This window comes from Vanessa cardui, chromosome W (genome assembly GCF_905220365.1).
Source record: "Vanessa cardui chromosome W, ilVanCard2.1, whole genome shotgun sequence".
Lineage (NCBI taxonomy): Eukaryota > Metazoa > Arthropoda > Insecta > Lepidoptera > Nymphalidae > Vanessa > Vanessa cardui.
The window spans coordinates 2,148,560-2,167,997 of record NC_061153.1 but is presented as its reverse complement, the minus strand read 5'-3'; the positions used below and the strand labels follow the sequence as shown (position 1 = coordinate 2,167,997).

General features: G+C 35.8%; 1 long non-coding RNA gene across 1 annotated transcript; it reads right to left on the bottom strand.

The window, feature by feature from the left end:
• Positions 1 to 16,011: 16,011 nt before the first annotated feature.
• LOC124542383 lies at positions 16,012 to 16,699 on the bottom strand. The gene is made up of 3 exons (XR_006967329.1): positions 16,610 to 16,699; positions 16,282 to 16,520; positions 16,012 to 16,049 (listed from the first exon to the last, which is right to left on the bottom strand). It is a non-coding gene; the product is annotated as an uncharacterized LOC124542383 (long non-coding RNA).
• Positions 16,700 to 19,438: the final 2,739 nt, after the last annotated feature.

Here is a 19,438-nt window from a genome sequence, read left to right as displayed (position 1 = left end):
TATTAAAGTATGCGATGACATTAGATATAGCATGGATCTAAAGCAAGTAACTTTCTTAGTTCTTCTTGATTTCTCTAATGCATTTATTACTGTAGACTTTGAAATCTTACTTGCTATTCTTGAACGGTTTAATATTTCATCTAATGCCATCAACTGGTTTAAATCTTACTTACATAATCGCCGTCAGTGTGTCCGATGTGATAGTAAACTTTCCACTACTTGTCACATTAAAGCTGGAGTCCCGCAGGGAGGAGTACTATCCCCTCTACTTTTCTCAATTTTCATTAACACTGTAACCGATTTACTTACGATACCTTATCATCTTTATGCAGACGATCTCCAAGTTTATTTATCATCTCCCATTGAAGATGTTGTCAATGCTATTGAACAGATTAATCACAATCTTCAAACTATAAACTCATGGAGTAAGTCTTATGGTTTACATTTAAATTTTTCTAAATCACAACTCATTATTTGTGGTAGGTAACAAGCATCAACTATCTTTATTAAATAATCTACAGCTGCCTCCAATAACAACTGATGGGATTTGCATAAATTATACTCATAAGGTTAAAAATCTTGGTGTCATTTTAGATAGCTCACTTACCTGGGCACCGCAGGTGTCAAACGTTAGCCGAAAGATTTTTACTACAATAGGTACCATTAAGCGTTGGAAAAACCTGTTACCAATAAAAACAAAAATCACTTTAGTCAATTCACTATTACTTCCTATCCTCGATTATGCTGATGCTTGTTACATAAATCCCACACAAGAACTGTTGGATAAGTTGGAGTGGTTACAAAATCTATGCATTAGGTACGTATTTGGGTTTAAGAAATTTGACCATATTTCACAATACCGCGCTAAACTTCAGTGGTTAACTGTTCGGCATCGTAGAAATTTCCATGCTCTTTGCACTCTCTTTACCATCCTTTTCCATCCCCACACTCCTGACTATCTTAAAGAACGCTTTGCTTTCTTCACAACTGACTCTCCACCGCATCCTAATCTTCGGTCCAGAAGTGACAATAAATTAAAATTACCAATAAGTCACTCTAAGTGTTACAACGAATCTTTTACAGTTAAAACTGCTAAACTGTGGAATGATTTGCCGTATACCATTCGGCATTCAGAAACAATTAATATATTCAAAAATAGATTAAAACGTTATTATTTGGCTTTGCAAAACGAACATGTAGACGACAATATACTCGTATCTGTTTAATTTGTATTTATTGTTAATATATAGGATATATATGTGCATGTATGTATGTATGTATGTATGTATATGTGTGTATTTATAGATTATGTATATTAGGTATACATTATTGTATATTATATTTATATAGATGTATGCCTTTGTGAATATTGGATGTATGTATTTATTATTGTAGTCGACATTTACTTATTATTATTTTGACATAAACTTTCTATGCACTTAACGTATTACTAATATAATAGCTTTTTACTCCTGAGGTTGTCTGTAAGAGATCACTAATAGTGATAAGACCGCCTTTGCATACTAATGTTTTCTCTTGTCAATTTCTTTTACTTATTGTCAACTTTACGTGTGTGCAATAAAGAAGTTTATCTATCTATCTATCTATCTATATTGTCTATGTATTATATATAAAAACCTTCCTCTCGAATCACTCTATCTATTAAAAAAAACCGCATCAAAATCCGTTGCGTGGTTTTAAAGATTAAAGCGTACAAAGGGACATAGGGACAGAAAAAGTGACTTTGTTTTATACTATATAAAGATATTAATATTGTTTCTTTTATATAATATTACTTGTCTTTTACTGGCTCCGTGATATTTTTAATAAAATAAGTTTAATTTAAGAATTTAATACGACAATATTGTAAATTAATAGTGCTTAAGTGATGTGTGACCGGAAAAATAATTAATCTGAAGAAGAAAACATTAAATTTAGAAAACAATTCGACATCTAAAGTGAACAACTGACAGATCAACCTCAACGAAGGATATTTGAAAATTAAACTTGATCCCGGGGAGTATTGCTTCTATTTTATTTTACTGCTGCTCATATCATAACATTTACTTTATAAATAATAACATTATAACATTAGTAACTGTCAAAACGTACCAATGAATGTAAAAAGTACTGTGGACGCTGTTGTAATTAATTTTATGTTTCACTAATCATAAAGTTTTAACACAAAGTAATATACACATACTCATCAAATTTACTCGGTTATTTAGCCGAGATACGTCTCTCCTCATACACTTGGCTTGATTTTTATCTCTCTTTGCTTGACATAAAGTGGAAGCAAAGCTGAAGACAAATTAATGTAATAAGCCACAGTCATACCTGTCAAAACACTAAAATATATAGCAAAACTTATAGTGCAAATACAATAGTTATAATTGTATTCTATAGGACACATACATCATAACAAAATTAATGACTTCAATAGCAACAGTGCTTCTTTTTAAATCTTTGTAAATTGTTGTTGCGTTTGACATTTTATGTAACATTTTAACAAACGTTCTAATTTTTCAATCTTTATAACACATAACCTTCATAATTAACCATAAGTCTTTGCTTATATAATCTGATTCAATCTTAAATTTTTATTTAACATTCCTGGTCCCTATTCTTAACTTCTTTTTTTTTTTAACTTTCTTTTTTATCTTTAACTTTCTTTTTTATCTTTTGATTAAATTGATTCTTCTTATTTTATTTTTTATTCACCCCTTTTGCTATTGTCTGTAACTATTTTCCTCAATAATCATAACCAGACTTATTATTAATTGAGAATATTACTGTCAATTACAGTTAACTATTATGATGCCATCGACAATCCTTACTCGAAGAGCAACATCTAGAGATTCAGAAACAAAGCTAAAACACACCCTTTTAGAATTAAAGGAATCAAAACAACAATGTGAGCAGCTTATGAAGGAACGAGAAGATAGTGAAGATGAAATACAACTAGTTATAAACAAAAACTCTCAACTGAAAACACAATTAGCAGAATTAGACAGGAAATTTCAAGACAAACTTTATGAAAATCATCGTCTCTAGGAAGAAATTGCCTCATTCAGGGAATGTAGTGTTACTCACGAAAGGGCCCTGTGTCGCATCACTGAGTTGGAACAGAGCTTGTGTGAGGCACAAAAGTCAATATCACACTTTGAAAATGTCAAAAGTTGTATAGACTCCGATGCCACACAGAGTCTTTTCAATGAGCTTTCTAATTATGACTCGCTTGGTATGAACAACATCACCACTATTGACTTAACGGAGGATGTATCACAGTGTGAGAGCAGGATAGTCATGGGAAGTCGAACAAAAATTAAGAAATACATTAAAATTAGCAATATGATCAAAAGAACAAGAAAATTAATACAAAAGTCTAAAAATTCTAAAAATATAATATTGTTAAGAAAAGAAAACATGAGTCTAATTAATGCTCTTAATTCTTGCTCTTTTGAACTTCAAGAATCAAAACATAAATATGAAACTGACTTAGAGCAGTTCCAAAATGAAATTTATAGACTAGAATCTGCTCTAAAAAATATTAGTAATAAATATGAACTGGCTCAAAAAGAAATAGGAGAGCACATTCTTGCAGCTAATGAGCTATTGAATATCAGCAACTATAATATGGAGCGATTCGACTCCCTAACAAATAAGCACATAAATTGTAACTGTCAGTCCGTTCACACTGTGCAGCCACTTCCAATGGTCAATGAGTCACATAGTGTCAAAGAAAATAGTATTACCAAAACCATTTCCCAGAAATGTGTCACTACCGATATTAATAGTCCAAATAGTCTGGATACAATGTCTGACACTGCCTGTAATACTTATAATACATATATGTACTCGGACAAGGTAGGCCAGGGCATGGGATCATTATTAAGTAAGAATTTGAAGCAAAAAGTAATTAACATTTGTAGTCCAGGGATTCCATACATAGAAATGATAAACAAAATTAAACAAACTAAATATAAGGAAAATTCTAATATTATAATTTTCTATGGAGACAGTTTATCAGTTAGGAAAAAAGATGTCTTAAAATCAATAAACATCCTTCTTGACATAAATAAAAATTATAAATGTAAATATTTACTATGTCCTTTCCCATATTCTAACTTACTAACGGAAGCACAAAATAAATACATCTATAATTTAAATCTATTTTTACATTGCATGACATGCCGTCATAGTGACGTATTTATTAATTTTGTCATAAATAAATTTATATTTAACTTTAAGTTGACAAAGGTACAATGTACCTGCCACCTAAATATAAACGACATATAGCTACATTGTTAGCTTACAATATATTTGATCCAATTGTAGACACTACAATTAAAAAAAATATTATACCCTTGATTAGTAGTTGTACTACTAACAATAATAAATTAAAAAACTAAGCAATAAGACAACGGATAAGCACTGTAAATATAGTATTAGTATTGTACATCAGAATATACAGAGCTTATCCAGCAAAGATAACCAAATTGAATTATTTTTAAAGTCCTATAATATTGACATATTTTGTATTAGCGAACATTGGATCTTGTCACATCAGCTAACACCTAGTATTAATAACTATAAATTGTCAAGTGCGTTCTTTAGAAAATTAACTAAACATAGAGGATCATTAATATACACAAAACAGAATATACATTGTAAAGAGCGAAAAGACATTGTGGATCTTTCAATAGAGCGCACTGTTGAACTGTCATGCGTGGAACTCGAGCATACTATAGCTATGTGCGTGTACCGACCTCCACAATCGGATTTTAACCTTTTTGAATGTGTGATGGAGGACGCCCTTAAACGAGTCTGTACTGGGCGAAAGAATATAGTTATTTGTGGAGATTTTAACATTGACATTTTAGTGCAATCTTCCATAAGTACTAGGTTCATAAATTTATTTCAATCTTATAATCTAAATAACATATTTTGTGAACCTACAAGAATATCAGCGACTTCCGCAACCTGCATAGATAACGTGTTTTGTAGTTGTGAGGCCGTTAATAAGAAAATCTTGTCAAACCTTACATCAGATCACTTTGGCCAAATGGTGTCAATAGGTATAAAAAAAATCAAAAGAAACGAAAAATCACTTTTAGGTCAATTACTGTAAAAGGTTTAATCAACTTCAATAATGCTTTACACTGTAGCCTTCCAAAATTTAATCTTAGCTCAAATGATCCCAACTCTTTATATAATGGTAATAATTCTCAAATTTCACTTTCTTCTAATATGGATATTGAAAATCTTAATAATCACTTTTCTGCTGCTAACGTAATGGATAGCGCTGATAAAAAATCTACGCTTGATACTCTTTCTTTTATGTCAACTCCAAATTATCCACCGTTTATATTAAATCAATTTACTGAATGTGATGTTAAAAAGAACACATTGTCTATCACGTCCAATGCTGTCGGCACCGATAGTATTAGCCGTAGTATGATATTACCTATCATTGACATCATTATCCCTGTTTTAACTCACATCCTAAACCATTCCGTTAATACCTGCGAATTCCCTGATGCATGGAAAAATGCTCAAATTATTCCATTACCAAAAAAGGCTAACCCCAGCACTTGTTCCGACTTTCGCCCAATCTCCATTCTACCTTTCCTTTCAAAAGTTCTAGAGAAGCTAGTCCATCACCAGCTTAGTCTATTCCTTAATCAATTCCATATCCTAAATCCCTTGCAATCCGGTTTCCGTCCTGGTCATAGTACGGTTACTGCGCTGGTGAAAGTTACCGACGACATTCGATGGGGAATGGACAATAAGCACCTAACAGTTATGACTTTACTGGACTTTAGCAATGCTTTTAACACTGTCGACTATGATATACTGTTAGGTCGGCTACGTTTTGTTAACATATCTCCGTCAGTTATTGATTGGTTTCGCAGTTACCTACGAGGGCGCCGACAACGTGTCCGTATTGATGAGACTGTCTCGTCTTGGAGTGTTGTAAAATCCGGCGTACCTCAAGGCGGCGTCTTGTCACCTTTACTCTTTTCACTATTTATTAATTCTATAACATCTAAAATCACTTCTCTCTTTCACATGTATGCAGACGATATACAGATTTATCGCCATTCCACCCTAGAGAACCTACCTCTTGCTATTTCTGCCATTAATAATGACTTGGAAGAGATCTGCCATTGGAGTAAGTCTCATGGTCTCAAGGTGAACCCCTCTAAGTCTCAGGCCATTATTTTTGGCAGCCAGAGTTTGGTTTCGAGAGTGGTTTGGTCTGATTTACCTAACATAAAATTTAATAATGCCGTAATACCTTATAGTCCAAATGTTAAAAATCTAGGTATACATTTAGATAATACTCTATCGTGGAACTGCCATATTAAAGAACTAAGTCGGAAAACTATTGGCTCCATTAAATCTCTACAGCGTCTGCGTTATTTCCTTTCTATTCCAACCAGAATTATGTTAGCACAATCTTTACTCCTATCTATTCTCGATTACGCTGACGCAAGCTATCTTAATTTAACCGAGGACCAACTAAACAAACTTGAGCGACTCCAAAATATTGCTATACGTTTCATATTTGGCTTGCGCAAATATGACCATGTTTCCAACTTTCGATCTAAACTCAAGTGGTTATCTATTCGCTTTCGCCGGAATCTGCATGTTCTCTCGCTTCTTTATGGCGTCTTGTTTAATGTTAATGCCCCGACTTATTTAAAGGAAAAATTTGAGTTCCTAGGACTATGTAATAAAGGGTTAAGATCGGCTGAAAATCTGACATTGAGGATACCTGTGCATAACACAAATTTTTTCAAAATGTCCTTTACCGTACAGGCTATCCAACTGTGGAATGCTTTACCCATTAACATTAAGCAAGCGCAAACGCTATTGTCTTTTAAGAGGTTGGTAAAAGAGCACTATCTGGCTATGGAAACTTAGTCGCTATATGGTCTTGTATAGTTTTTATGTTTTGTTTGTTAATTTTATTTTGTTTCTTCTTTTTTTTTACTTACTGTGACTTATTTAAATTTTTGTGTTTACATAATTAAATTTGAGACGACTTATATATTATATATATAATATATTCATTTATATTTATATGTGTAATTGTTCATTTATTTTATTAGTATATATATTTATGTATATATGTATGTATGTTTATTTATATATGTATTGTATATATTAGGCACCACCTACCTTTTCGCTGCACAATTTCCCTAAATCAAAGGTTGTCTGGCAGAAATCGCTACTTAGCGATAAGACCGCCTTTTTGTACATTTTAATTTATTATTTTTTTTGTTCCATGTAAAGTTTATTGTTTGTGGTGTACAATAAAGTATATTCTATCTTCTATCTATCTATAATTCTCTTTTACAAGTAATTAATAACGAATTCAATAAAATATTTCAGTTAAAAAACCTTTAATCAAAACAATGAAATGCAGTTCTCAGACTGGGCCACTACCGGTATCTGTATATATCCGGTCGAAATAAATTGTATGAGCTATATGAACTTAAGAAATATAATCGTGATTGTAAATTTATCAATTTTGTTAAAAAATATCCCAAGTTATTTAAACAAGTTTGTTAAACAGCTCGTTCGTTGCATATTAAAAATAAAATCTTAAAATCTAATAATAAAATGAAAACTACTTGGGATATTATAAGTTCGGAAACAGGTAGGTTGAAGTTTGATGCAGGGCAGTTATCCCTTAGTATAAAAGGCAAAATTGTAGGCAAAGATCTAGATGTGGCCAATGAATTCGAAGAATATTTCTCTAATATTCCTCTGAATATTACTAAAGGACTTAATGCGTCTCCTAATGACGCTTTAGACCTACTCAAATGTTATGTTCCCCAGAATGAGTTAGAATTTTCTTTTGAGAATATAACTCCGTACGAAATATTAAAAATATTTAAAACATTAAATCTGAAAAAAACCAGTGATCTATGGGATTTATCAGTCACAATTATTAACAATGTAATTGTTGACTTGGCTCCTTATTTAGTTATCATCTTTAATAAATGTGTACAATCTGGTATTTTTCCTGATATGTTGAAATTAAGTAAAGTAATCCCATTATTTAAGTCCGGTGATAAAAATGATCCAAACAATTACAGACCGATCTCTATTTTGCCAGTATTAAGTAAAATTTTTGACAGACACAAGTTTGTTCCGGTTCTCTTCGACGTTTTCCCGAGAGATATTAGCGCGGCCGGTGTATAAGGTGTCAACGGTACTGTCGTCTGCATAGCAATGAATGTTCCCGATTTGCAACAAATCATTGATATGCAGAAGAAACAGAGTGGGTGATAGAACGCAGCCTTGTGGAACACCAGCATTGACGAATTTTAAGTCGGAGCATGCACCGTCGACAACGACCTTGATGCTCCGATCTGCCAAAAAGCTGGTAATCCAATTGCATAATTTCCCGGGAAGCCCATAGGAAGGAAGCTTCGAAAGAAGCGCTTTGTGCCAGACGCGATCGAAGGCCTTCGCTATGTCCAAGCTGGCTGCTAATGCTCCTCTCCTCTGCTCTCAACTGCTTCAGCCCATCTATGAGTAAGGTAAACTAGAAGATCACCGGCCGACCGACCCCGACGGAAACCGTACTGGCGGTCGCTAATCAGCTGGTTCTCCTCTAGATACCGCAGGAGCTGGCAGTTAATAAGGGACTCCATTACCTTGGAGAGCAAGGAGGTGATGGCTATAGGCCTATAATTGGACGGATCTGAGCGGTTGCCTTTTTTAGGGATCGGGTGCACCAAAGCTGTCTTCCAGGAGTTCGGGACGACGCGTAATGTGTAGGATTGCCGGAAAAGACGCGTTAAGACCGGTGCCAACTCGGGAGCACATGTCCGTAGCACGATTGGAGGGATGCCATCAGGTCCACTCGACTTATGAATATCCAAGGAAAGAAGTGCTTTGCTAACTGCACTTTGCAGGAATTTAACCTCCGGCATCGTGGTATCACACCGCGGAATTGTCGGTGGAGACTTTCCTTGGTCATCCAGAGTCGAGTTCGACGCGAAGAGAGAGCCTAAAAGATCAGCTTTCTCTTTCGCGGTATAGGCCAATGACTCACCGTTTCTGTGCAGAGATGGAAACGAAGGCTGACAGAAATTCCCTAAGACAGCCTTAGCAAGAGACCAGAACGCACGTGTTCCTGAAGGGAGGTGCACCAGTCTTTCGCCAATTCTGCCAATGTACTCCGTCTTCGCCCTAGCAATCACGTTTTTGAGGAACCTAGAGGCAGAGTTATATTCCTTTTTGAATGCGCTGGTATTTACATCACGAGACGCAGATGCATTAGCCCAGGTTTGATAGCGTTCCCACTTTCGGCGTGATGCCGTTTTGCAGAAGCGACCAAACCAAGGCTGGGACTTGCCACCGATGGGTACTGCAGAGTAAGGAATGAATAGTTCCATACCCTGAAGCACCACATCGGCAACAGAGTCAGCAGCTGCGTTCGGATCATCCGGCGAGAAACAAATCTGCCCCCATGGGTAAGATGCAAAAAAAGACCGCATCCCATCCCAATCTGCTGACTTGTAGTGCCATACTCGGCGGCACCCAACAAAGCGAGGCCGTGAGTACCGCATAACCGGCACTGTACTCCGGACGAGACAGTGGTCCGACGAGCCCAGAGGGGATCGACGGTAACCTGATAGCCATCCGGATGCGAAGTCAGCAGAAGGTGTATGATCCTAAACATCCGGTATTCGCGTTGGCGAGTTGACCAATTGTGTCAGATCATATGCTAGAGCGAAGTCCAGAACAGATCTACCCGCATGATCGGTGGTGCGTGAGCCGAGCCATTCAGCGTGGTGGGCATTAAAGTCGCCTAGAATAATGATCTCTGCGGATGGAATCTGCTGCAGCACGGAATCTGTAGCCAATTGGACGTGCTCAACCAGTCGGTCGGTTTCGGCATTACCGCTATGGGACCTATAAAGGCACGCATAAATTCGCGGATGGTCATCGCAGTCTACACGCAGCCAGATAATCGATAGGTCCTGTCCTTCAAGGCTGCCGAGACGTCGAGAACTGATATCATCTCTGACGTAAACGCATACCCCAGCTCGTGGTACAAAGGAATGTTCCAATTTGTACCCAGGGTACAAAAGAAAAGTCGTATCGGCAGGAGAAGATATCTGGGTCTCGGTTAGAAAGATCAAGGCCGGCTTCGCCGTTTCCAGATGGTAGTGAACGGCGTTGAGGTTAGAGTTGAGTCCCCTTATGTTGCAGAAGTCCACAGCGAGGGTGGTAGGGGTTGCCTTATGATGCCTGCTCCGCTTGCCTCGAGCGAGCGAGCGAGCGCAAAATTGCCCCCCCCCAGAATTCGGAGGGCAGCCTGGGCATCCCTGCTCAAGTGGTGTATGTCCTGAGCATGGATGCCCAGAGAGGGATTCTCCACCGCTGTCGCTGATGGTACCCTCCTGGGGTAATTTAACCATATTCTGCACAACCATCAAGTTTTGGGGGGGAGGGGGATTGGGCCTCCGGAACTCTCACTTACCGGACGAAACGCGGTAGCATAGCTACCACTTTACGCCGATTTTAAGTGAGAGAGTGGTACTTCCCCAGGCGTGCCGGCCCATTCGGCTGTAACCCGAAGGTATACAGCGTGGCACTACCACTTTTAAAAGCTATTGCATTCTCAACAGTTTGGTTTTACTAAGGGTCGCTCGACTGCTGATGCGGGTGTAGCATTTGTTAAGCACATTTATGATGCGTGGGAAAAGTCACAAAACGCTATTGGAGTTTTTTGTGATTTATCAAAAGCTTTCGATTGCGTTAGGCATGATATTCTCCTAGAAAAGCTTAAATATTATGGTATCAGGGGCCCTGCATTGAAATTAATTTCCTCCTACCTTAGTGAAAGAGTTTTGAAGGTTGTGGTTAATGGTGCAAAATCAAATGGCGCTGTGGCGCAAATGGGTGTACCACAGGGTTCAATTTTGGGACCTCTCTTGATCTTAATATATATAAATGATTTACCTTATTTCGTAAAAAATACTTGCGATATTGTACTGTTTGCAGATGATACATCCCTCATTTTTAAACTTGATAGAAAAATAAACAACTATGACGTTGTAAGCAGTGCTCTGTCGCGGGTTCTTGGTTGGCTTGACATAAATAATTTAGTACTAAATGCTAAAAAGACTAAATGTGTTTTGTTTTCCTTGCCAAATGTCAAATCAAATCCTTCTGCAATAACTTTGAAAAATGAAAGGCTTGAGTTTGTTGAGTCGACGGTCTTTTTAGGGATAACCCTTGACTCCAAACTACAGTGGGGCACCCATTTGTATGCCCTGGCAAGAAAACTAAGTAGTGCCATTTATGCAATAAAAATAATTAGAAAACTCACGGACATAAGTACTGCTAGACTAGTTTATTTTAGTAATTTTCACAGTATTATGTCATATGGAATGTTGTTATGGGGTAATGCAGCAGAGATTGAAGTTGTTTTTATTCTACAGAAAAGAGCTATCCGATCTATTTACAATATTAGCTCCAGGACATCATTACGCGAGAAATTTAAAGAAATAGTGTATTAACGGCTGTTTCACAATATATTTATGATAATATAATCTTTATACAAAAGAATATTAAAAATTATTCTATCAATGCTGATGTACATACTATTAATACAAGAAATAAGAATAAACTTGTAACCCCCAGTTTCCGTTTGCATACGGTAAATAGAACGTTTTTGGGCAATGGTATACCGAAAAATATAATAAATTTACCATTTTCAAAATTTAAAAATATTATTAAGAATAAATTAATAAATAATAGATAGATAGATAAACTTCTTTATTGCACACACGTAAAGTTGACAATAAGTAAAAGAAATTTACAAGAGAAAGCATTGGTATGCAAAGGCGGTCTTATCACTATTAGTGATCTCTTACAGACAACCTCAGGAGTAAAAAGTTATTATATTAGTAATAAGTTAAGTGCATAGAAAGTTTATGTAAAAATAATAATAAGTAAATGTCGACTACAATAATAAATACATACATCCAATATACACAAACGCATACATCTATATAAATATAATATACAATAATGTACACCTAATATACATAATCTATAAATACACACATATACATACATACATACATACATACATGCACATATATATCCTATATATTAATAATAAACACAAATTAAACAGATACGAGTATATTGTCGTCTACATGTTCGTTTTGCAAAGCCAAATAATAACGTTTTAATCGATTTTTGAATATATTAATTGTTTCTGAGTGCCGAATGGTATACGGCAAATCATTTCACAGTTTAGCAGTTTTAACTGTAAAAGATTCGTTGTAACACTTAGAGTGACTTATTGGTAATTTTAATTTATTGTCACTTCTGGACCGAAGAATAGAATGCGGAGCAGAGTCAGTTGTAAAGAAAGCAAAGCGTACGCGATGGAAAAGGATGGTAAAGAGAGTGCAAAGAGCATGGAAATTTCTACGATGCCGAACAGTTAACCACTGAAGTTTAGCGCGGTATTGAGAAATATGGCCAAATTTCTTAAACCCAAATACGTACCTAATGCATAGATTTTGTAACCGCTCCAACTTATCCAACAGTTCTTTTGTGGGATTTATGTAACAAGCATCAGCATAATCGAGAATAGGAAGTAATAGTGAGTTGACTAAAGTGATTTTTGTTTTTATAGGTAACAGGTTTTTCCAACGCTTAATGGTACCTATTGTAGCAAAAATCTTTCGGCTAACGTTTGACACCTGCGGTGCCCAGGTAAGTGAGCTATCTATAATGACACCAAGATTTTTAACCTTATCAGTATAATTTATGCAAATCCCATCAGTAGTTATTGAAGGCAGCTGTAGATTATTTAATAAAGATAGTTGATGCTTGTTACCACAAATAATGAGTTGTGATTTAGAAAAATATAAATGTAAACCATAAGACTTACTCCATGAGTTTATAGTTTGAAGATTGTGATTAATCTGTTCAATAGCATTGACAACATCTTCAATAGGAGGAGGTATCGTAAGTAAATCGGTTACAGTGTTAATGAAAATTGAGAAAAGTAGAGGGGATAGTACTCCTCCCTGTGGGACTCCAGCTTTAATGTGGCAAGTAGTGGAAAGTTTACCATCATATGGGACACACTGACGGCGATTATATAAGTAAGATTTAAACCAGTTGATGGCATTAGATGAAATATTAAACCGTTCAAGAATAGCAAGTAAGATTTCAAAGTCTACAGTATTAAATGCATTAGAGAAATCAAGAAGAACTAAGAAAGTTACTTGCTTTAGATCCATGCTATATCTAATGTCATCGCATACTTTAATAAGTGCTGTTGTTGTACTGTGCCCAGGTCTAAAACCAGATTGAAATGGACTTAATATCTTATTTTTGTTTAGAAAATCGGAGAGTTGATGGTGCACAATACGTTCAAGAACTTTAGAAAGGAATGGAAGAATAGAAATGGGACGAAAGTGCGAATAAGTTGTCGGGTTAGGTGTTTTGGGAAGTGGAAGGACATGAGCTATTCGCCAATCATCAGGAAAAGTACTAGAAGACAGGGAATAATTGAATATGTGGTCAAGGATGGGAAGGATGATGTCTAACGATAATAATATCATCTTACGACTTACACAATCACCGCCAATAGTATCCGACTTGATAGCTGCGATGTTCTTTCTGATGTCGTCAGTAGATATATTACGGAAACAGAACGGATTTCTATTGAATATAGGCTGACGCCTTAGAGAGTTAAGTGTGCTTATTCTGTTTGTATTATCCGTAGTAACTGACGTGAAATATTTATTAAGGTTATTAATATCAACATTTAACTTTACACTGTTTTGTTTCCCTATTCCCATAGATTCTAGAAATCTCCAAGCCTTGCCAGAATCTTTACCATCTAACGAATTATGTATGTAGCTACGTTGTGCATCTCTACACACTTTACTACATTTATTACGTAACCGCTTATATCTAAGTAAATTCAGCTCTGTTGGACTAGATTTGTACTTACCTTTCGCTGAATTTCGTTTAGACATAAGAGCTTTGATATCATGCGTCAGCCATGGAGCTGGTAGATGCTTAAGTTTAATAGGTCTCAATGGCGCATGAATATCAAAAAGTTCAATGAGTAAAGAATTAAAGATGCTAAGCTTAGAATCTACCGTGGTAGTAGCAAAAACACTATCCCAATTTATATTACTGAGGTCGTGCATGAAATTATTATTGTTAAAATTTTTGAAGCTTCGTCGCATAACAACCGTGGGCTTAACTCTCGGAGGTCGGATTTTGTATGAAAGGAAAATAAGATCGTGATAGGAAAAGGCTTCAGCCGGAAGTTGGCCGTGGGAATGAACATGATTAGGCGAGGAAACAATCATTACGTCTAATTGGGATGGGATACAATTCGGGAAGAAATGTGTGGCATTGGTCGGAAGTAGATGCAGATTTGAGCTGTTTATGATGTTACTGAGTCTTTTTGCACGAGCATCATTCTTTATAATACAAGTATTAAAATCACCCAATATTATAGTATGATCCACTGCAGATACATATTTCTCCAGTAGAGTTTCAAAAGTTTGGAAATAATTAATGTGCAAGGATGGACAGTAAAAAACTCCTAATAAAACTTTTAAACTACCAAATAGAAGTTCTATAAAAATATGTTCAGCAGTTTCTGAGTATTCAGAGGGTGTTTTATCTAATATGGTAAAAGGTATTTGACTGCGAAGGTATATAGCGACCCCGCCAGCTCTCTTATTTGTACGGTCGTTTCGTATGAGATGGAAACCTGGAATAGTGTAAGAGGTCGAAGGAAGAGAAGGCTTAAGGAAGGTTTCAGAAACAAGAATTGCGTGAATGTTTTTGGAGTCAAAAGACGAGAGAAGATCGGGATAATGAGCAGGAATGCTTTGGACATTTAGATGGACTACATTGAAGTTTTTGGGAACTGAAGAGAAATTAGATTCCAGAAGTGAACTTAAAGGTGCAGCAGTACTGTGGAAGCTGTCCTCCGAATCAGCCGAAGCTGAATCATAAACACTATCATTATCAGATATTTGGCTCATGTTAAATAAAATAGATTGATAACAATATAAAATAAAATAAATATACCTATATAAAAAATAAGACTAATGTAATAATATAATACTATACAATAATAGATACTATAGACTAAATATTATGTAAAACTAAATATTTTTACCCCGTCAGCAAATTGTAAGAAAACACACAATTACATACAATCATCTATGAGCAAATTTAACTAAAGTACAAAACACCAATGATGTTATATAACTATCGATAAAATTTATCAATTTCATCACTTAAAATATCTTCCCAAATTAAAACTATGTTGTATCACTACATCTACAAGTATAAAACATCATTGCACAACAAATAATATATAAAATACATATTGGCAAAGTAAGCAAAACAAAAATAATAGCGACAAAAAGAAAATCACATATTGTAGTTGTTTAAGAATATTACAATACTACTACAATTTTTAGTCTAATAATAACTATATACCTATACAATGCTTATAAATAAAAAATAAAGTAAAACAAGATTTTTTTTTCTTTTTCTTTTTTTTTTGGGTAGACTTACAAGTGTGTACATCTTCTCTATAAAGCTCCTAAACATAATTATTAATTTTATTTATTTTAAAAACTTTTATCACATGAATTAAAATTATAATAAAAGGCAATCACCACTCCTTTAATTTTCACTTTTATTTTGCACAAGAAAAACCTTATTTAGAACAAACATGGACCAATCACTTAAAATGTCCTCTAACTTTGATGAAATAGTGAAAATGTTTGATTCTCGAATGAAGAACTACGAAGAGAGGCTGAAAAAACTTTCCCCGCCATCTGCTGCTCCCTCTATGGATTTGAAGTCATTGGCCAGTGAGTTTCTCGACTTCAAAGTCTTTGTTTGGAAGACTCTCACACTTATGAAATCACAAGTTGAGATGTTCACCCTTGGTCTTGAACGACACGAAGCTCACTTACGAAGAAAAGTCATCCTTATCCATGGTGTCCCTGAAGAAAAAAATGAAAAGCTTGACAACACTGTTCACAATATATTAACCGACCAATTAGAGTTGTCCGAGGTCAGACCTAGTGATTTGCAAGTGTGCCATCGCCTGGGAGTTCATCAAGGTAAACCGAGGCCTATTTTAGTCAGGTTTAACAATTATAACATGCGCCAACTTGTATGGAATTCTAAGACTTCACTCAAAGGGTCCGGCATTAGTATATCAGAATTCCTTACGAAATCCAAACATCACGTTTTCATGGAAGCGCGAAAACATTTCGGCGTTAATAGCTGCTGGACTTCTGATAGCAAAATTATCATACTGCTCCCTGACAAGACGCGAAGAAAAATTGAAGTTATGTCCGATCTCCAAGCTATTATTTCAAAGTTCTCTTCCTCTTCGAAGCAAGACTTGCCCGATCGTCCGGTTATCAAGAGTGCCGACAAGGAAAAGGAAAAGCCGCTCGTGAAATCTCCTAGAAAAGTTAGGCGCAAACTGTAACTTAGGTATTGTTTTCGTACAGCCACTATATAAAATATTTTAAATACTTTAACGTAAACGTACCTCTTCACTTTGGTCGGGTTACATCGTTTGGTTTTTTTTTTATGTCTTTCGTTGTAGGGTAACTAAATTTTGTAAAACCTTTGTGTAATAAGTTATTTGTTATTATTAATTTACTTTTTAAATTGCTCCTTCGTAATTTGCACTATTTTTTTTTTTTTTTTTTTTTTTTTTAATATATGGCTTTTATTTGTGCCAAGAGAGCACAGATTATTTCGCCAATGTCACGTGCGATGGAGAAGACACGATGGAGATTGAACGGTGCGGTCGAGATTGCAGGCTTAAATTAATTTTAAGGGCACAATAGTAGTAGACTCTCTGTTAACCCATAACCTAAAACAATACAATATATAAATAATTAGATAAACATAATACAATATTATTAAGACATCAAATAAGAACGATCACAAAAATATTTACAACTTAATTTTATTACGCTCAATATATTTACATAAAAATTTACAAAGTGGACTAAACACACACATTAACAAACATTCAACATTAATAGGGCGAGGAACTTTGCGAGGGAGAACGTCATATACGGGGTGGAGGAGATTGGGGCAAGAAAACAGTATATGGGATAAGGAACCTTCGTCAAGGCCACATTCACACAAAGAGTGATCTCTAACTCTAATTTTACAAAGATGAACGGGCGTACATGCATGTCCAAGGCGTAAACGGCAGATAGTTGTGGTGACCCAACGTTTAGCTTGCCTGTGATGAGAAAACCAAGGTCGCCTCGGAATAACTGGTTGTAGACTTGCGTAAAATCTACCTTTAGATTTTGATGAAACTTCCCAAACAGAGTTCCAGGATTTAACAAGATGAATTTTCGGTAGAGTGTGCTCTACCGAAAATTCATCTTGTTAAATCCTGGACAAGACTTGTCAAGTCCTGTGTTGAGTTTTTAAAATGATCAAGAGAGCCAGTCGATATCGCAGATTTAGCAAATGAATCTGCTGCATCGTTGTCGGGAATACCAGAATGGCTTGGTATCCAGACAAGCGATAAATCTAGCCCTTTTTGATGACAAGAAAACAATGCTTCCCTGATCTTAAGGATGATGAAAAACTTTCGTTTACTACGAAACGGATTTTCCTTAATTGCCAACAGGCAACTCAAAGAGTCTGTCAAAATTATCGTGTGTCTGAGGTCATGGGAGTGGACAAAAACGATGGCTTCTAAAATTGCAATCGCTTCACCGGTAAAGATGGATGATTCAGGAGGGGATTTAAATTGAATTTTGAATTTGGGGATCCAACAGGCTGAGCCGACGCAGCTTTCAGGGGATAGTTTAGAGGCATCAGCAAATATAAGTAAATAATTTGACCAATTTTGATGAAGAAATCTTTGAAATTTAGAGTTTGTATCAGGGGCCCCTTTAATAAGACCAAGATCTGTAATGATTGACGGATTATAGACTAGAGATCTAAATGGAGTGGAAAAAAGAGGATTTGAGTGGAATCTTAAGATAGGATGTGGGAGTGTAGTAAATTTAAAAAAACTGTCTAATAATAAGGATGGACTTCTAGAGCGAACGCAGAGTTGGGACAGTTCGCTTAGACGGGACCAAAGAGGATGAGAGGATAACTGTAAAGATTTTACTACAAAACGGTCGCATAAAAATTGTCTTCTCAGTTGAAGCGGAGGATCAACACATTCAACCTGCAGAGCGTTAGTGGGAGTAGTTTTCATAGCTCCTAGGATTATTCTGAGGCATTTGTATTGAATTTTATTAAGTTTTTCAGAAACGGATTTACTAAGTGGTTCTAAGACAAATAGTCCGTAGTCTAAATGACTACGAACTATTGCATTGTACAGTAGTTTAAGAGAATAGGGGTGAGCTCCCCACCAGACTCCTGAGACTGCTCTAAGGACGTTAATACCCTTTTCACATTTTTTAATAACATGCTCAGAGTGACAAATTCCATTCAGTTTGTTGTCGAGAATAATGCCTAGAAATTTCGTCTTGTTGGCAAAGTTGATGCGTTGATCCCCAAAAAACAAGTCGAAGACAGGAATTTGTCTTTTTCTAGTGAACACAACTGCCTGAGTCTTATCAATAGACAAAGACAGGCCATGGTCAGAGAGCCATAGGTCAAGATAATGTAAAGCAGAGTTTAATCGCAAAGTTAAATTTTCAACAGATGTAGATTTAAAATATAAAACGATGTCATCAGCATATTGAAGTATGTTACAGAAATTATTCACAGACAATTCGAGATCATGGGTATAAATGCTATAAAGCAGAGGGCTAAGGACTGAACCTTGCGGGAGACCTTTCCAGACAATCCTGGGGGGAAGAATACAATTTTGGTATTTAACAGAAATTGATCTGCAAAAAAGCAGATTACATATGAAATGAGTAATCCTCGGAGGGATACTCAGCTGTTGCAATTTTTGCCTGAGTACCGGAAGAAGAACATTATCATATGCAGAAGTAATATATAGAAAAACACCCACAAGGTACTCTCCGTTAGAGAAGGCTATTCGAATGTCTGTCGTAAGAATGCTGAGACTATCAAGAGTGCTCAAACCCTTTCGAAAGCCAAATTGAGAGGGCGAGAGAATATTTCTGCTTTCCATTATCCATTCCAAACGGTTTTTTAGGAGATGTTCAGTAACTTTCACTAGTGTAGACGATAAAGCAATGGGTCTATAAGAATTGGGGTCCAAAGGGCTTTTTCCCGGTTTTAGTATGGGGATAATAATTTGGGACTTCCAAGATTCCGGGACGATTCCTGTTGAGAAAAAAGCATTAATTATATTCAGATAGACGCATTTAGCTTTATCGCTGAGGTTTATTATAAAGGAGTAGGGCACGCCATCTTC